At 38.6% G+C, this 19531-nt stretch overlaps 1 protein-coding gene across 2 annotated transcripts in view; it reads left to right on the top strand.

Moving 5' to 3' along the window:
* CHN2 (chimerin 2) overlaps window positions 1-19531 on the top strand; it is a 311035-nt gene that overhangs the window by 874 nt on the left and 290630 nt on the right. Inside the window, exons 2-3 of one of the 2 annotated variants that reach the window (XM_072964759.1) lie at window positions 6220-6338; window positions 7089-7170. The gene's annotated coding sequence lies outside the window, so the exon portion shown is untranslated. The remainder of the gene's footprint in view (window positions 1-6219; window positions 6339-7088; window positions 7171-19531) is intronic. The other variant, XM_072964760.1, reaches the window with a different exon arrangement.

Here is a 19531-nt window from a genome sequence, read left to right as displayed (position 1 = left end):
GTTCACCTAATGGACCCTTTTGTCCCCAAGAAGAGGGTGACAGTGCCTGAAAAAGCCTGAAATAATTCTTTCTTTTTTTTTTTTTCCATGTATGACTTCCTATCCCACTTCCCTCTACCTTTAAAAACCTTTCCTTTTCTGTAACTCTTTAGGACTCCTTTCTGTTTGCTGGATGGGATGCTGCCTGGTTCATTTAATAAAGCCAATTAGATCTTCAAATTTATTCGATTGAATTTTGTTTTTTAACAGGCTAAAAAGGTAAAGAGACTGCAAGAACAAGGAAATAAGACAAAATAGAGGAGTGTCATCATTCCTATGTCTGAGTCCCCCACATGTCCCATAGTTCAGAGATGGCACAGTTATTACAGCATCCCAGCCAGGCCACCTGGCTTTTTTTTTTTAATTTAATTGAAGTATAGTTGATTTACAATGTTGTTTTAGTTTCTGGTGTACAGCAAAATGATTCAGTTTTATAGAAATAGATAGATAGATGGATAGATAGATATTCTTTTCAGATTCTTTTCCATTATAGGTTATTACAAGATATTGAATATAGTTCCCTGTGCTATAGAGTGGATCCTTGTTGTTTATCTATTTTATATATAATAGTGTGTATACATTAATCCCAAATTCCTAATTTATCCCCCCTTTTTCTCCTTTGGTAATCATAGTTTGTTTTCTATGTCTGAGTCTATTTCTGGTTTGTAAAAAGTTCATTTGTGTCAGATTTTTCAGATTCCAAATATAAGTTATATATGATATTTGTCTTTCTCTGTCTGACTTCACTTAATATGATAATCCCTAGGTCCATAAATGTTGCTGCAAATGGCATTATTTTGTTCTTTTTTATGGCTGAGTTATATTCCATTGTATATATATGCCACAACTTCTTGATCCAGTCATCTGTCGATGGATATTTAGGTTGCTTCTGTGTCTTGGCTATTGTAAATAGTGCTGCTGTGAACATTGGGGTACATGTATCTTTTTGAGTTAGTTTTCTTCAGATATATGCCCAGGAGTGGAATTGCTGGATCCTATGGTAACTCTGTTTTTAGTTCTTTAAGGAACCTCCATACTGTTTTCCATAGTAACTACCAATTTATATTCCCACAAACAGTATAGGAGGGTTCCCTTTTCTCCACACCCTCTCTGGCATTTATTATTTGTAGACTTTTTGATCATGGCCATTCTGACTAGTGTCAGGTGATACCTTATTGTAGTTTTGATTTGCATTTCTCTAATAATTAGCAATGTTGAGCAGCTTTTCCTGTGCTTATTGTAGGCCACTTGACTTTGAATTCTGGCTCTGCTTTTTAGCTACTAGTTCTGAGCCATTGTTTTTAAAGATGACCAAAACAAGGTCACCATGCTCCTTTGCAAGGTGACTTGGCCATTCCTCCCATCAAGAGATAAAATCTGTCTTCCTTCCCCTTGGATCAAGGCTGGCTTTTTGACTTGTTTTGACCATTAGAATGTGGGCAAGTACCAGTTCCATCCCAGGAATCAAAAGGCCTTGGAGCTTCTGCTCTGAGATTGCTGCCCTACGATCACCATAACAATAAGCCAGTGTGTTTCCTTGAAGAGTGAGAGGTCGCGTGCAGGAGAACCAAGGCCTTCCAGACACGATAGCACCAACTGGGAGACTGGTGAGAGAAACCACTGGGATCTCACAGCTCAGCCCGCCCTGCAGCAGAGTGTAGCTGCATTAGCTAGCCCAGGCAAAACCAGCACTGGCACAGCCCAACCACCCACCAATTAGAGAATAAAAAATTCATTGTTGTTTTAAGCCACTTTAGTTTTGGGAGTTTGTTATGCTGCTGAGGCTAACTGTAGCATTGACTCTGTGATCTGGAACAAATTACCTAATGTCACCAAGTCTCAGTTTTCTCATAAGTACTTAGTTTATTGGATTGTCGAGGGGTACTAAAGGGGAAGCTAACACATAAGTCTTCTTGCCTAGAGTATGTGCTGGGTGACTGCAGTCATCACTGTCTGCTGGCATACATTATGCCAGGAAGTACATCCTACCCACTCATCTTTTTTGGAGAAAAATTTATTGGTGGGAAAAAACTTTTTTCTCTAAGACCAAGGTCAGCTCACCCTTAACCAACTATTAAATAAAATAGGTTCAACCTTCCTACCTTGACAAATATACCCTGAAAGGCCAGATTCAGACTCCTTGATGATCTGTACCTAAATGTGGCAGTGCAAGGAGACCTTGTCTGCAGCCACCTTCCCTTTTCCCACTAAGCTTGTCTGCAGCCACCTTCCCTTTTCCCACTAAGCTCCAGTCCCGATATGGGAATCTCTTTCTAAATTTAGATTAATAGGAGTAAATGTTTGTGGAACTATAATTCCTTGGATTTAGTGACTCTGGTAAACTTGATAGAGTATCCATTTCCTCCCAGATGTAGTTTTTCCTTTGTTCCTGTCTTTTGTGTTGTTTGTCATAAGGAGGAAAACCCTAGGGTAAGAACACAGGCAGAGACCTCATAGCCTGCTTTTTGCGCTGGTCTCACGGGCTCTTGAGTTCACAGTTCTCAATAGACTGGCATTTGTTTAGACAAACTTTGCTGTGGATTAATACCCACATGAAGAAAGGGACATCTTGGGAGCCAAAGCCACAAAATTGGTGGGCATGGCTTAAGGATTTCAGAGCCATTAGGGTGCTTGCCACCACAAGAAGGCACCCATGGGAGAATAAGTTGGTCATGGAACAGGTTAGATTGACACTAGGTCACCTGCCAACCTCAATAAAATTCCATAGAGGTACTCTGTAAAACAACACATGATCCTCAACCCCATGGCATATCCCTCCTAGGTGTTAGTTTGGCTCTAAGACACCTAAGACTTAGCTAAAGCTGTTAATATATGACAAACCACATGAGGTTTTTCCTTTTATCTTGTTCTTTGTCCTGAGAACTTGTCTTCATGAATAATGAAAAAACCTCTCTGGTCTCTGCCATCCAGAAGGTGCATTTACCAGAGTGCACCTGGTGGCCAGTTAAAGAGACTGGGGTTCCAAGACATGAAGTCACAAGCAGCGCTTAACTTTGTCCAGTCATCCCAGCTTAAAGGGAGTTTGTCATAAGGGATCCGAATCCATAAGGGATCTTTGTCATCTCAACCTGTGCTGCTTTGTCCGTGCTGGGAAAGTCCATTCTCGTAGCGACTGCCTGGTGTCACAAATAAGTGGGTTTATGGCTGGAGGCATCTCACATTTTTGTGGAAGACTAGAGACACCATTTTCACTACATCATTCTTACTGTCTGTGCATTGAAGGTCTTTGCTTTCTTAGACGATCTTGGGGCATGAAGTTTTTGGATCTTATGAGAGCTGCATGTTTTGCAGTCTCCTTTAGGATGCTTTGGTTTAACCATAAAAAGGCTTATTGGTTTGAGTTGCTATTGATCATACTCACCAATGGCCAGATGAGGGATCTTTTGAGTTGGCTAGATTTGAAAGACAAATAATCAGAAAATGGTGAGCACAAAGAAATTAAAAAGTAGATACAAGGAAATGTCATGTCTAGCCTTGGATATTCCATCAGCAAGGTGAAAGAACAAAACTTAGACTTAGAACAAGGACCATTATGAGGAGCATTCCAGTTAGATAAGATCATATAAAAAGTGAACTTAAAAGCAAGGACTTCCAAGTAAAACAAACAGAATGGGATACCTATTTAAATTGATTTACAGAAACTTCCAAAAGCTTCATGGAAAGATTTGTTGTAAAAGGCTAATGAAAAATTAAAGATATATGTGGTACCTAAAACGAAAGACTGTAAGACTGACATACACCTGCAGCTCCCGTCTCTCCTTCGTCGAGTACTCATTCTAGTGAGTCTCTGTCTAAATTGCCTTTTCACTCTGAAAAGACCATTAAACTATTACCTTTAAAACCATCTGTGGTTACAGGCGATCCTCCTTAGATGTCTTTTACTTTTCGGTCAAAGGCCAAACTAAGGGCCATGGTTAAAGAATAAAATAAGATGATATTCAGAGCCTGATAGGAATTATTTTAGGCCTCGCCCCTAAGGTTTCTAAGGCTTAAGAATTCTAATTAATGTATGTAATTAAAACTACTAAAAATAATAAGGGAAACATTTCCATATGGAAGGAAAATAAAATATATGTTTTCAGTACAAGGAGGAATAAGGAATGGAAATGCATTTTGTTAAAGGAAAAGAAAGTAACTGTGTCCTAAAGAGAGGCTAAAAAGGAGGGAAAGTGTAGGACAAAAATCTGAATATAAAAAGGAAGTTATAGAAGGTTTGTGGAAAAAGAACCTTGAAGAGAGAGTTTTGTATATGGTCAAGCTGACTCAGATTGAAATAAATTTAAGTGAGTTTTAATATCAGAAGTAAGCTGGTACAAAATTAGAATCTTATCTCTGTTAAACAGACGAACTATAAACATGAAAAGTAGACAGAAGAAATCTTGTATAGTCAAGTTGGCTAAAATTGAATTAATTATAAGGGTTTTTAAAACTAAGCATTAATACCAATAGTGTGCTTATGTAAATCTAAAAATTTTACTTCATCTATTAAAGGAACACATTTTATTAGACTATTGTTCTGCTCTTAATAAAGGTTTTTCTTTACCTTTGAGTAGTCTGCCTAGAAAGCAGGGATTTTGTGTTTTATTAAAATAATTTTCTGTGTTGTTTTTAATCAGGTCTTTGATTACTTAAAAGAGCTAAAGCTTTTACAGCTGTTTAATTTTCTGTATTTGCCTGCAAAGTTTTTAATTGTTACCATGGCCAAATGGATAACCAAGTATTGTTATGCAGTGATCTAGGATTCTATTTGACCAAATTTTTTAAAACCTTTTGATATTTCTGGCAAACCTCCCCCAAATCAAATTCTAAATGAAGTTTTTTATTTTGTTTCACCTAAAAGTAACTTTGGAAATTTTCTAGAGGGCCCATGAAAAACATTTCAAAAGATTTGTTCACTCTCCATGTAAAAGAGAAATATTAAACTAATTAGGCTTATTTGGTATGTTAAATTATGTGGGAAGCACTGTCAGTTAAGAATAATGCTTAAAAAGAACACTATGCGCTCATCTACAAAACGGAAACAGACTCACAGACATAGTAAACAATTTTCTGGTTACTGGGGAAAAGATGTTGGAAGGGATTAATTTGGGAGCTTGAGATTTACAAATATTAGCCACTATATACAAAAATAGATTTTAAAAAGTTTCTTCTGTATAGCACAGGAAAATATGAAAACAAATATGTGTATGTATATGAATGACTAGGACATTGTGCTATACACCAGAAATTGACACATTGTAATTGACTGTACTTCAATTAAAAAAATAAGTAAATAAAAAATTTTTAAAAAGAATAATGCTAAACTTTTACGTTCTGTTTGTATAGGAAACTCTATAAATGTTCTAGAAATTAAATTATTAGAAATCTGGCCTATTCTGATACAGTGTTACTATTTGTAATTCCAATTATTGTCTTAAAATGTTGTGTGTCACAGAAATAATCAACATCCCTGACAATTCTATTATCATGAGCTTTCATCAGATCTTTAATAATGGACATTTTTAGTTCTTTTGTCATTTACAGAGAGTTATTATTTTACAAAAGTATTCTTGTAAATATGTTTACTCTTCAAGAAAATTCATGGAAAGGATTTTGACAAATACAAGTTTCTGGTAATTTTAAGATTATAAAACTGAACTGAGTAAGAAATTACAGAATTCTGTGGGAAAACTGATGGCTTCATAAAACTGCTAACAAAAGGTCAAGAGCAGTAAGAATTAATTACGTGGTACTGAGTGAATTGATGCAGATGATTAATACTTTTTGTGACTTTTTGTTTTATTGCTGGTTCTCTAATTTTTTGATTTTCCAGCTTTTAGGAAACCTTTTTCTCCTTTCTATAAGGCTATCAACAATTTGGTAAGATACATCTTTGTGAACAACAATGAAACATATACTTTTCCTCCCTACCTGATCCCTCCAGAATTCAGTGTTCTTATTTTCATGGCAGTGTAGTCATTCACATAAATTGGATAAGAATCCATTCTCCCTGTCATGGGACACAGTTGGAAACATCAGTTGGATTACCAAGGCTTTGACTGGAATGTCATATTTGAGAGACATGCGTTCAGATATGACCAGACAGCTTTAAGGAACTAAGATTGACTTTATGGAGCCAGTAAAGCCCCTTGGAAAAACAGCCTGGTACTTTACTTCCAGGTCTCCAGCAGCCTTACCAGCTGAGTAAGGAAGATCACTTCCTGGAAGGTACAGGAACCTCAAGACATTTGGGGGACTTCAAGAAGAGAGGAATTCACTGAAATGTGTAGATATTGCAGGTAACTCTTATGGCAGATTCCTAGCTTGGCTTCCTGGCCTGGACCTGGTGGGGCATTTAAAAGTCGAATCTGAAATTCGTTATGAGAAGTTCCAACAAAGCAGATTTAAAGAGTTACATGTTGCTGTTCTTGCTTAACTTATAGAAATAAGCAGTCCAAGTTTATTGAAACTAAACTTATTTTACAAGCAAATTAGTCTTAAATTGTCTGTCTTTGGTAAAAATGAGGATGATTTTGAGAAAAAATTATGTTTCAGTAGTATACTTATGGATATTAGATTTTAATACTGTCACTTGTCTTTGAGGTTTGTTTTCTGCCTATAAACTTGACTGGGTCCTGAATTCTTCCCCTTCCCTCCAATATTTAGCCACAACTCTCCAAACTAACATTTCTAATTTTTTTCTCTCACCCTTCTGACTTGAAATCATTAATAACTAAAACTGCCCTTTTTCTGAAGCCATGTAACCTAAAATTGGACCTCGTGGTATAAACTTCAGAGAAATCGTCACAACAGCTCCTATATGGAGAGGCTTCCTATCTGTTGCTGTATAGGCCACTCAGAGATACCACAAGAGACGTTCAAACTGCAAACTAGTAAAATCTGTCAGTTTGCCACTATCTGCTCTCACTGTATCTGAAAATACTTTCAGCCAGACATCTAGAAATCTTTATTAGTTGCCCTCAGAACTCAGAAACTGGGATTATAGTTTGCTCTAATCGTTAGCCATTGTTTTGCTTTTGTTTCCATAGGAGAGCTTCTTATTAAACACCTGAGTGCTTCCACCAAGATAGCTTGAAAGCCACTCAACTGGAAGTCTTCTGAATTTTTTGAGTAAGTTATCCTGCTTTTTTTTTTTAACTATGAGCTTAATACATGCTCATAAGAGAAATATGAAGATCACATTTCATTCAAAAACATCAGATAAAAATCCCATTGTGACTCCTCCGAGATAACCAAATGATGTATTTTTGTCTAATTGTTTATCTATACAAACATTAGTTTAAAACAAAATTGGAATCATATTATATGGAGATATTTATTCTTCTTTTAGCAGTTAGCATTATATCCCAATTATTCTCACACATTGTTAATTCACAAACGTAATATTAATGACTGCATAACGTTCAGTCATATGAATGTACCATAATTTATTTGGCCACTTAACAACCTTTAGTCATTTAAGTTGCTTCCAATTTTTCCTTGCTATTAATTCTTTAAAAAATAATCCCTGCAAAAGATGATGAGGGCTTGGGCCAAATTGTGTGTGGTAGTCCCTGCGTTGGTTCCTTAGAACTGCCATAACAAATTGCCACAAGCTGGGTGTCTTAAAATGACAGAGATTTATTCTCTCACAGTTCTGCAGAAATCTGAAATCATGGCTGCCCATTGTATTAACAGTTGCTTAAGGAAAGAAGTCAGATGTGTTGTAGTCACCCATTTGCAAAATAGTCATTGTGCTATTTAAAGAGGAGAGGAGAGTGGCTCCAGCCCACGAGACCCCGCAGCTGTTGCTGTTCTGCACCTTGGCCATCAGCTTTGAGAAGCAGGCCCAAGTGACGGGGACCCAGCAGTAAGACCCAGACACGTGCTCTGATAAATTTATGGAAGTGCTTAAGTCTCCTTACACTGAGTAAGGAAGGGCCACCTCCCAAGACTAGCCACAGGCTACAGACTCGGGGAAGTTGTGGATAATTACATGGTAATTATTTATAATAAGTGCTTCCACTCTCAGCATGACTTATCCTCTCCTGGGTTGCTTACCTCCTTGTGCCCGGTTTATGTAGGCAAATAGTGTCCAAATTAATCTACATCTTTTGTAAGTGAATCTGTTCTCCTCTGATGATCCTGTACCCTTTGGCAGCAGGTGTTAAGCCTTTCTTACAAAAGGCATATTTTCAGTTTCCCTTTGGTTATAGAGAAAGCCAGGCAAACAAGACTTTGGTGGATTAAGGATGAATTATGAGATTAATATAGACTTGGCCACTAAGGATAGCAGAGCTAGCTCTGTGTAAAGCCGTGAGAAATAATCACAGCGGACCTTTGCAGGGCTTCGCAGTTTGCGGAACACTTTTCTTATATATTATCTTTTTAATTTGCACGTCAGCCCTGCAAGGTGTATATTGATGTTAAGATGAACCTGCCAGTATGCTCACTAAAATATCTGATTAAGGGCACAGCACGGCTTTAGGAGTAGTAGACTGATGGGGATTTGAATCCCAGCTCAGCCACTCATTAGCTTTGCGACCTTTGCTGGGTTAATTAACCTCTCTAAGCCTTTACTTTCTCTTATATGAAAAGAGGACAGCCCTACAGGTCTTGATTTGAGGATTTAATAACTTACATGTATAGCTGATAGCACAAGGCGTGGTGCATAGCAAGCAAGTCATTCATTTGTTAAAGGCAAAAAATTTACAAGTGATAAACAGAGATCAAAGAAACTAAACTGGTGAAATGGCATGTGGTATGTCCTCTTCTTCCTTCATTCAGGTTTTATTTTCTTCTAATCCTAATTGTGGTGAGTCTAGGTGCTCTACTTACTAACAGAATATTGTGCCTAAGATTAATTGCATGATTTCAAAGCAGAGTTGGCCTAGAAAAGAAACTCTCTACTTTTCTGGTTCTATAGCCCCTTCAGGGCTTCCAAGAACTTCAAGAACTAATGACCAAATAAAGGGCTACAAATGAAATAGGTGAAGGGTAGTCCTTGGAAGAAATGCTCAAGCAATGACGTAAAACCTCATGTCATCTTTTTTTATGCATGGTAGTTCAGGCCACACTTCTCAGAGCCTCCTGCTTGGCTGGTGTCTGTGGGTTTAAGGTACTCTCCCTTGAGTCTGAGATGGCTGCACTCTGGGAGCACACAACAGCTGGGAAGAGAGGATGCACTAGGGGACTGATCCCCAGGTCTCTTCCTTCTCTGTTCTCTGTCCCTGGCTACAGGCTTTCTCTTAACCTTGGTTTCCTCATCTGAAAATGGGTGTTGTAACAACTCATCTACTCCATCCATGCTTAGTACCCTCCTCATCCCAGAAGGTGGTAATGGATGACTGAGTGAGCTGAGCAGGAAGAATGCCCTGGGCTCGTTGTACAGTGCATGTCACATGTGGCTTAGTCATCACCAACGAGACATAAACTGCCTGTGCTTAATGAGTCCTCCTGCACCCCAACCAGAGATCTGTCAGCAAAAAGAATAAAGAAGGAATTATCCCTTCCCCTTCTCAGAAGACCTCAACACTGGATTCTTAAATTCTGGGCTTCTTTGCACCAGGATGGTCCAAAGGGTTAGTAACCCCCGTTTCCTCATTCTGTGCACCCATTTGTTCATTTTGCTCAGGAAATTTTTGACAAAAACAAGCAAACAAAACAAAACACATTTGATCTTCATTCTTTATGGATTCCGCATTTGCAAATTTGCCTCCATTGTTTGGATAAAAGGGCCTTCAGAATTCCTTGTCCAAATGTCTACAAGCCTGATTCCAGAGCCTGCATGCTAATCATTTTTGGATTCATGCTGCCCCTGAAGGCTGGCCAGGGAGCATACTTACAGCTCTTGTATGTATATAGGATAGGGTGTCAAGGAGCAGGACAGGCTATCTTGCCCTATACCACCATGTTCTTTTTCTTTCTTTTTAGCACCTTTATTGTGATATGATTCCCATTCAGTAAACTACACGTATTTCAAATGTACACTTTGATGAACTTTGATAGCTATATACACCAATAAAACCACCACAACAATCAAGATAGCTAACATTTCCATCACTCCCTAAGAGGTGCAATTTTCAAATTCTCAGTTTATCCCTTCCCACCCTCTTTACTCCCTGGTAGCCATAAGTTTGTTCTCTATGTGAATCTGTTTCTGTTTTGTAGATAAGTTCATTTGTATCCTTTTTTTTTTTTTAGATTACACACATATAAGCGATATCATATGGCATTTGTCTTTCTCTTTCTGGCTTACTTCACTTAGAATGATGATCTGCAGGTCCATCCATGTTGCTGCAAATGGCATTATTTTATTCCTTTTTATGGCTGAGTAGTATTCCATTGTATACATATACCACGTCTTCTTTATCCAGTCATCTGTTGATGGACATTTGGGTTGTTTCCATGTGTTGGCTATTGTAAATAGTACTGCTATGAGCATTGGGGTACATATGTCTTTTTGAACTGTATTTTTCTCTGGGTATATGCCCAGGAGTGGGATTGCTGTATCATACATACGGCAAGTCTGTTTTTGGTGTTTTAAGGAAACTCCATACTGTCCTCCATAGTGGCTGCACCAACTTACATTCCCCACCAACAGTTAAGGAGGGTTCCTTTTTCCCCACACCCTCTCCAGCATTTATCATCTGTAGACTTTTTAATGATGGCCATTCTGACTGTTCTATACTACCATGTTCTAACGTGGAGATTTAAGGAGTCTCAGAATTCTAAATTCAAATCTGGTTTCCCAGACTGTTATAGAGGCATATTTTTCAAAGTAAGAAGTGTTTGAGGACAGGGGGAATGAAAAGTGCCCACCAAACTAAGAAGGTATCTTGAGACCGAAAAATGAGGCAGGCAGCCAGCCCCATATAACCAATGATCAGTTTATTATGGGATCGCTTACATATAGGATGGGATCGGGCAGACGACAGCCCCACTGTACAGTGATTCTGTGCACCGCTGAGGGGCCTTGGGGACATTTTTAAAGTTAAACTAGGATATTGGGGTACGTGCTCAGAGACAGGGAGTAAGTTCGTAAGTAGTCTCACGGGCGCCAAAAATGTCAGTATCATTGTTTGGAGATTAACAGAGCACAGAGCATAGAAACCACCTGGAACTAATGAACATTAAACAATATCTATCAACCACAAAGCCCTTGACAATAGAGAAGAGATTTACTACACAGTATAGTCCTCGGCAGGGTCAGTGGAAGGACAGGAGGAACTGAATGGGCCTAAGATGGCATTAGTTATGCTAACAGCAATACAAAAGGGTCGAACATATTTCACTTAACAGTTTGTTACCTTGGTTCATAATTTTTAAATATTTAGACATATGGTACTTGGGCCTCCATTTGTACTTTTGCTCCAGGCCTCCTAAGAAAGAAGCAGATTTAGAAAGAAAGAAACTTGTTGATTCAGGTTACTAATATTTGGGACCATCATAACCTCGTTTTTTCTGACTCTTACACCTGGGTAGTGGGTTTCTCAGTTACAGGATCTCTGTAGCCACCTGATCTGGTAAAGGAATGGCAGCCTGGGTACCAGTAGGGCCTCAACCCAACAAGGAATGCTGGGAGCCTCTGCGCCACCTGTATTCCGTGGTGACGGCTGCCTTAAGAGGCATCTTTGTAATCTGCCTGGGGCAGGATGCCGACAGATAGGTAGGATCACCAGTTGGCTGCACTGAGTAAGTGACAGAACAGCAGCGCCAGGGAGACTGTGAATCCTGAAGATCAGGCCCCTTCTCATTTACATTCAAAGAGTAAGCCCCCAGCATGTTCTGGGATCTCAGTGGGAGAAGGGACATTCTCTGTCTCTCCTCCCTGTCCCTTTAAACTGGCTGATTTTGGACTTCTCTCCAAATCCAGCAAGGGTGAGCTCAAATTGGATTCTTTTTCAAAAATATAAAAAGATATGACACTTCTCAAACTCCAGAAGCAGCAAGACAGTGCAGATCTGACCAGTACATAAAATGCTATTATTATCTTCTAAACGCGGTTACAACATTTCACAGAAAACAAGTACATGTTAACAGCCTGAGTAAAAAAGCAATTGTCAAAAAATAAATCTCTTTTCAAAGCTAGAAGGGAAGACGAGGACCTCTCTGGTCCTTGATAGGATTTTAAAAAGGTTTTGAGCCCTAAAGAAACGAAAGACACTGAGCCTTTACTATTAGCCAAAGCCATGCTAAGCGTATCACACACGGTATCTCATTTAGACCTCACCCTAACCTTAAAGGGTAGGTATTGTATAGTGGAAGTAACTGAAGAACAGAGATGTTCAACAATTCGTCCAAGGTCAAAGAGCTACTAAGTGTCAGAATCAAGAATCAGGTTTAGGTCTATTTGATACTATAACCCCCGTTCTTTTCACATCTTTCTAGTAGCCTCCATTCTAAAGCTTAAAATTAATAATTGGATTATTCACATCACTGCTCTGCTTCCCTGTTTCCAAGTCCTATCCCTTTAGCAAGATCACCAGTAGACCGTCCTCCCTCATCTGGGACCAGGAGGGTGGACTGGCTGGAGGGGCCAGTTGACAAATCTCTTCTTTGCGGTACATTTCTTATAGGGTGCAGAGCAGCTGGAAAGGACACTTCTTAAATACCCTCTGTTCATGTCCAGACAGTATTGGGGCATCCTGTCAGGGTCTGAAAGCTGGACAATAAGCCCTGAGCTGATGGGTCCAAAGGAGGCCATATGCTTCTACAGAGTGGATCAAGCATTCGCCCTTAGGCTAGTGGTTAGCAAACTTACTTCTACATTCAACTTTGTTTTTTTCTCTCTCAGATCTAAAGAAGGCCAGGGGTAGAACAGCAAATCATGATGAGATGGAGGAAAGTTTAGATTATTTCTAGACCTCAGGGAGAGGCATTCTGAAAATCATGTATTTACTTTGAGTTTTTTGACATCGAGATCCTTTCTGTTTTCCCTTCCCCCACCATACTAGTCCATTTTTCTTCTGTTTGTAAATTCTCCTGCAGCATGTCACCTTTCTTGAAAATCTGTTGCAGAGTAATCACATCTCTGTATTAGGTTCCATGTTCTAAAAATGTCAAAACAAATCTCAATGATTAAATGCCATGGATTAAGCTTGTTACTTACTTCTCTAAAATTGATATGAAGGATACATTTTAATTAGAAGATTATAAATCTGAGCCACTGTGCCACCAAACCATCTCCAAAATACGTATAAAGCTCTAACTGAAAAAAAAAGTTAGATTCTATCTAATGACAATGATCTTGTTAAATAACCGGCCACATCTCATTTCATTTGGGTTGAAATTTTGCCCTGGGGCATCTGAGAGTAAGCCATCTCTTATGAAGGTCATCTGTGATAGAACCTTTGAATTTTTTCTGTGTCTATAAACTCTAATTGAATATGCATTTATTGGTGTGATTTTGACCAGAAGCTTTTTGCTAATATAGACATGACTATTACTCTCTGGCATAGTTTACTGAAGGCATTATGCTACATTTTCAGATTTTTCAGTTCTGCACAGCTAAAGACAAAGCTCAAGAAGCCATAATTCTTTATCAAAACTGACAATTGTTTTATGCATCTGGGGATCAGTCTAGAGAATGCTGCTCTGCGTTCTCAATGTTAAAATCCTGTAGCTGCCAGTCCCCAATACATCTAATTTTAACACAAGAAAAAATGTCTAGCAAACATCAGAACAAAAGCTATCCTTGAGATGAGTTTTCTTTTTCACACATTTGTCCACCCTGCTCCCTCTTGGTGTTAGCGGGAAGTAATCTCGCCTACAGAGATGAAGCTGGTATCCTAACTCTGCTGATACATTGTAGGGAAATGATTGCTGAATTTTAGCCCTCTTTATTTCCAAAAGAAGAATAATGAAGAGTTCTCTTTTCTTCCACTTAGCATCCTAATCACCTGCATCTGCAGTTTATACTGCAGCTACCCACGCCTCTGCATGGGAGGGGGAATAAAGGATGAGCGGGGAACCATGCCCCCCTCAACCCTGCCACACCCGTTGGAACCTGTCGCTAGTACATCCTTCATCAGTGTCTGAAATTACGGTGGGGACTATACAGTCCTCCCCCAGTCTGTACCCCGCCCCTGCTGGTGTAGGGAGCTACACAGCTGGTGGTAAACTGCTATCCATTATTCCTCTATATTTAGAACTTCTCTAGAGAAATGGCATTATCTCAGTCACTAAGCTGAAAGCTGCTTAAAGTTAGTTTTTCACAGCTGTTTATTCACAGTCTGTCTCATGCACCCTTTATTCACCTTGCTTTAAAAAAAAATTCAGACTGATGTGCAACCAGAGAAATGCAAACTATTGAAATATCGCCTCCTAGATAATTGACTATGATTTGCATTTTGCTAATGTTAAAGTAGGTGAAAGTGTTATTTCTTTGTCTCTTCTCAATAATGTTTCATTAAAGGTAAATTCTCCCCCCTTCTGCCAGTGAAAAGCCACTCAATGACCTGAATAAGATCTGGTGATAGAAAACATATTTTCAGTAATACTGAACTCATTTTTCTGCCAGAACAAATTAGTCAGTAGCTTTCGTGTGTGTCACAGAGGTTTTCAAGGGGCACTTAGGAGGATGCTAAAAAAAAAATCCTTCTGTGTAGATTATTAGAAATGTCATGGTGCTAATGGAAAAACGCTGTGGTAATCTTTCTGTTTTACTTTTCTCTCCTAAAATACTGTTTCTCGTTTGCAATTCCGCTCCTAAAAGAAAAGACATCTTTTGAAAAATGGTTTCAAAGAGAAGCAGAAAGGGAATTTTATCATTTATCCTGGGGAAGGCAAGATAGAGGGGTAATCAGATAATGGAGGCAAAGACAATTGAGCTAATTTTCTCAGAGTTCCCATCTTCACTGAAAACTGAATAAGGAAAGGGAGGTGGGCTGGGTTTAGAGTAGGGTATGTTAGAAATAGAATGAGTTTCTTAATGAATGGATGATGATGATCTAGGACTGTCTTCCTTAATGTTCTTTGGAACTTGAAGGAAGAGCAGTTTATGGCATACACATAACCTCTTGGGACCACAGTTTCCTCCATCTTGTAATAGAGCAAACAATTGCTACTTTTATGGGCTGCTGAGAAGATTAAACACAATGACATAAATAAAGCATCTGAATGTGATGTCTGGTCCATAATCATAGAAAACCAGAGTAACGTGTAAAGCTATGATATGTGTGTAGGGGTAGGGGTAGCTAAACCATGAAAATTCAGGCGGAAGGGCTTCCTTTATTTCTTGCGTAACCTAGTTTTTATGTAATAGCATTGCTATCGAAGTTTACCAGAGAGGAAAAGGAAACTCTTTGGCATCCTCTACATGATCCAGTTTCTCATCTGTAGAATTGATCTTGTGCTTGTATGGACAATTTATGCCTTCCTCCAGCTCTCTGTAAGAATTTGAGTTATTAGACATGACCATAGGGTTGATAGTTTCATATCAAAGTGTTCTCTGAGATTTTGCTGGTTCCTTTTGGCTTCTTCTCAAACTTAAAAGAGATTATTAGAAGTAGTATTCATGCTTTCACCTTGTCTTAAGTATTTACAGACACTTAACACTTAGAGAATTACTTTTCATATTCCAACAGATTTCAACTCTAAGTATCCACATTCCCTTGGGGGCTTTCATTTTGTTCTGAAAGTGAAAACTACCAGAGGAATGTGACTTAAACCTGACTTCCAAATGAGATATCCTCCAGCAATCAAAATATCCTACGTGGTTATTATTTCACTGGAAAGTACACTTTACCCCGGGGAGCGTGCTGTAAGAGAAAAACCTAGCTGCCCAAATGAAAGCCTGTTCAGTCATTAGATGGCTCTTTAGTATTTGTGAGCCACGTTCTCCTTCCGGGCCGCAAGGGCATCAGGGAGGCCTCCCAGAGCAGGTGAGAGGAGTCTCCTGCAGACTCCCCCATAAGCAGATTTCTTTATCCACGAATCACAGAATTTAGACCTCAGATAGGCCTAGGGCATCGTCTTCCGCAGATCCCTCAGTTTGCGGAAGAGGAAACTGAGCACAGAGAGGTTAAATAGTTTTTCCAAGATCAACAGCTGTTTGAGGAAGACTCAGAGTTAAACACCAAATCCCTGCAGCATCTTGAAATCACAGAGCCCACTAGTCCTGAGGGAAGGTGAATTGTTCAGACCGATGTGCTTTGGAAGGTGGAATTTGAAAACTCTTAAAGGTTGATGGTTGCATCGGATGGAACAAAAACCTATCCTTTTTAAAATGGCAGAGCATTTAAAAATGTGTTTTATTTTGTAACATACCATGTCCTATCATTGATCCTGAGTTCCATGGTGTTGTGATATGCATTTAATTTATATTTTGTATAAACCAACTGTTCATGGTCTCTACTTTCAGACAGTTTGGAAAGCAAGGTAATTTAAAATTATTAATCCAGCTCTTTTGAAAATGCAATTTTAGCCAAAATAAGTGTCTCCAAATAAGCAGCAAATAGAATCTGTGCATGACTTAATGAAACCAATTATTTAGATCAGAGGATCTGGCAGCGGGAAGGGATCATACAGATCAGCCAGTCTAGCCCTTTACTTTTACAGAAAAGGAAACTGAGGCCCCTTGAGGTTACCTGAAGTCACACAAACCAACCAGCGACACAGCTGGAATGTGTAGGTCTCCAAAACAAGACCAGTCTCCTTTCCTACTAAAGCATCTCAGAGAACATCGGGGTAGAATCTTGATGACTTTGTAAATATTTTCCAGATTTTTGTAGAATTTATAACTTATCCAAATGTTAAACACAGTACATTGATGCAATTTACTTGTCAGGGACTAATCACTCCTATGACATTGTCCAGATTACAGTTCTCACAAATAAACACTAACTAAAAGAGACCTGTTAATGTGATAATAACAAGCAACGATAAAAGTAAGGGGATTCATCGTTAATTACTTAAACACTGGCACTACATTTTGGTGTCAAATGCAAAATGGCAAAGAAATATGACATCCACATCAATGTGCTGGGTCATATGGCAAGTCTGTCAAATGGTATTTCTTAATCATTGATATCAAATCTTGTAGTCTTTTCTGTTTTTGATGAATGTGGAAAAGTGTCAAGTATTTTTGTCTATAAATATCTAGCAACTTTGGGATAATAATAGTAAGAAAAGACTACTTCCTTGAGCTTCTCTGTCACTGAGTTTGTCCTACTTTTATAAACTTTATTTTCTCATCCTTTTTTAATAAAGACTTATTTTTTATAAACTTATTTTCTGTACAATAATACCTGTAAGCTATCTCACTTCTTATGAGATTCTATCTTAAGCCCCTTCTCTGTACCTTCTGTGTGATTAACAAGATAGGGAAGGTGCTCAAGGTTAGGGGGAAAACTTAAATGTTTTTCAGCTTTAGCCCTGACCGGGCTCTCATGGCCGAGCACTTGAGAGTTTGGAGATGGAAACAGGCAGAAGGAGGGGAGAGCGTGGTGGCAACTTTTCCAGTCCTCTTTGAACACTGCTGCCGATTAATCTTCCTAAAACACTGCCTTCAACAACATCTTTCTCCTGTTTAGAAAATTCCAAGGACTCCGCGGAGTCTGCCAGCTAAGGCTTCAACCCTTTTCCTAGTATTCAGCATCTTTCACAGTCTAGACTCAGTGACCTTTCCACCCAGAGCTCCTCTGCTTGTCCTGAATCTCACATTTTACCCAGTTGGGTTTGTCTGTTTGCCTCTAATTTTCCTTGCCCATTCATGCTCCTCGTCCTGTTTATGTTGGTCCGTCACCTAGAGTGATGCGCAGCCAAATTCCACCCATCCTCTAAGCTGTGCCGTTCAGTAGATAGCTACAAGCTCCATGTTGGTACCTGAAATTTGTATCTTGAGACTGACCTTTTTACCCAATTTTTAATTAATCCAATTCAATTTAAAAACCAAAAATTAAAAATTAAAACCTTTTGCTCAGTGAAAGACCGTGTTAAGAGGATGAAAAGACAAGCCACTGACTGGGTGGAAATATTTGAAATTACATATCTTATGAAGGATTCATATGTAAAATATGTAAGAACTCTCTAAACTCAACAGTGAGAAAATAAACAATTGTGTAGAAAATGGGCCAAAGAGTTGAGCAGATACTTCACCAAAGATACGTGATTGGCAAATAGACACATGAATGTTGTTTAATAATTAGCCCTCCCAAGAAATACCAGTACACATCTATAGAATGTCTAAAATAAAATACTAATAATAGCAAATGTTGTCATGGAAGCTGGGAATTTGTATCTCTCACCCATTGCTGGTGGAAAGGTAAATTGATAACAGCCACCCTGGGAATCTGGTAGTTTCTTATTAAACATACATTTACCACACAACTCAGCAACAGAACTTCCAGCCATTTATCCTAGGAAAGTAAAAAATTTTAGAATTGATGCTGGAATGATTTAAGACTTTTGGGGCTGTTGGGATGGAATGAATGTATTTTGCATGTAATAAGGATATGAATTTTAGCAGGACCACTGGCAGAATGCTAAGGACCGAATTGTGTCCTTAGGCATATGTTGAGGCCCTAACCCACAATATGACTGTATCCAGAAATAGGTTCTTTAGGAGGTTATTAAGATTAAATGAGGTCATAGAGGATGGGGTCCTAATCTAATAGGACTGTGACCTTATAAGAAAAGGAAGGAAGAAAGAAAGATCTGTGTCTGCCATGTGAGGACATAGTGAGCAGGTGTTCACCTGCACCTCAAGGAGAGAGCTCTCACCAGACGCTGACCCAGGGCACCTTGATCTTGGACTTCCAGTTTCCAGAACTGTGTGTGAAAATAAATTTCAGTTGTTTAAGGCAGCCAGCCTGTGGTATTTTCTTATGGCAGCCTAAGCAGACTCAAACAGAGCTCTTCAGATTATTCTTCCTGAGTGAACTTTGGGAGATTGCTTCTTCCAAAGAATTTTTCTGTTTCATCAAAGTTGAAAAATATGTTGGCAAAAAGATTTTAATGATATTCTCTTATCTTTTTAGTATCTACAACGTCTATAATGGTATATCCCTGTCTTATCACTATAATTGGTAATTTGTATCTTCTATTTTTTTTTCCATGATGAATCTAGCTAATGGTTGATCACTTTTATTGGTATCAAATAACCAGAATTTGATTCCAATGATATCCTCTATTTTTTGCTTATTTTCCATTTAATTTTCTTTTACTTCCACTAGTATCTATATTGTTTCCTTTCATCTGCTTAATTAAGTTCAGTTGTTTTTTTCCTCTAGTTCCTTAAGGTGGAAGCTTAGGACATGGATGAGAGACTTTTTTCTAATGTAAGGATTTAATACATTTCTCTCTAAACATTAGTAATATTGTGATTTATAACTAGAAATATGGATTTGGTCTTTGTCTCCATTCCTGGACAGAGCTTCTAAAACTTTTGGAATTTCCTAAGTGATAAGAGTGATAAAGGAGTCTTTTGTTATTCAGAACAATCCTTTTCAACCACACCTGAGTTTGTGTTAATGAGGTGATTTTAGAGAGC

Source organism: Vicugna pacos, chromosome 7, assembly GCF_048564905.1.
Source record: "Vicugna pacos chromosome 7, VicPac4, whole genome shotgun sequence".
Taxonomy (NCBI): Eukaryota; Metazoa; Chordata; class Mammalia; order Artiodactyla; family Camelidae; genus Vicugna; species Vicugna pacos.
The sequence above is the reverse complement of the archived record's forward strand: the minus strand, read 5'-3'. Positions and strand labels throughout refer to the sequence as shown.